Below are 1,217 nucleotides of genomic sequence, written 5' to 3'. Positions count from 1 at the left end.
CAGATTATTCAGAATTCATATCTCTTTTCTCCTCCCAAGAGACCAAACTAAATAAAAATATGGTCAAATAAAGAACATTATAGCATTTTTTGACAGATCACAACACTTTAGCTTATTAAACTAGTCTACTGGAAAAGCAGGAACAATGCTGTAAGGGGAGGGACATGGACAAATATGCACTTGTTAAAAATTCATGGCCTTCCAAAATGCTGTAATGCACTCAATGCATATAGCAGGCAAATGCTTCAACTAATGAAAGAAATTAGATAGTCCCCCTCAAGATATTATTTAATTATAGAATTGTTTTATTTCATTTTCAAGGTGTACATATGTCTGTTATATCTACTTCTTGTACTAGATTTTTGGAGCAGAAATAGAGTATTTGTTTTGATTTGTTCAATGCATAGGATTAGGAGGTCAATATGTGACAGAATTTATAGCAAATACTAGTAATCTTATCTAATTTGAGATCTAACCACTTGCTAGTATCTCCAAATGTCAGTCATCATTTATGCAAAATCCCTGGGAATATAATACCATAAATATTGCTTGCATTAAGGAAGTTGAAGTTTCTGCTTTATTTAATAAGAAAATGGAAAGTTCAGAGCTTAAGAAAGTGAACCTTTTCTCATCAACAACGGTATGATGCAAGTTTAGAATAGTGAATGACTTAACTGTCCAATGGTCATGTTAACGTCGTACAAAAAAATTGGCATGGGAAGAAAAAAATTTACTCACAGGATATTGTTTTTTATAAAGTAAAACTGTTTTATGATATTAACTCTATTATCTTAGCATCTTACTTCCAAAGAAAGCTAACATATGAATATAAATAAACAACAATTATATTGAAATTGTCAAGAATTCTAGAACATTCTAGTATATTTTGATTTTGTAGTTTCTCTCTCTATCATATCTAACAGCAGTCAATGAAACACTGAACTTAACACCTCCATTCCCTATGCTGCTGCAGGTTGAGTTTGCCTTAGATTTCCTTGTGTAGCATATTAAAGGAAGGATTTTGTCATCTAAGCCCAACAAAGATGACTTTGTTCACTTGCTCACTTTGGTCAGGCAGTCCGTATTAATTTCTCACCCCAACGTTGCCCTTGTTGCTTTGTTCTCTACTTCTGACTCCTCACTAAGTTTGTCACCTGTCAGGAGAGCTGAATAGCTCCATGTATCTGAGCTGGTCCTTAGTGCACTGGCAGCCCCAC

This window comes from Cyanistes caeruleus, chromosome 1, assembly GCF_971803275.1.
Source record: "Cyanistes caeruleus chromosome 1, bCyaCae1.hap1.1, whole genome shotgun sequence".
Lineage (NCBI taxonomy): Eukaryota > Metazoa > Chordata > Aves > Passeriformes > Paridae > Cyanistes > Cyanistes caeruleus.
The sequence above is the reverse complement of the archived record's forward strand: the minus strand, read 5'-3'. Positions refer to the sequence as shown.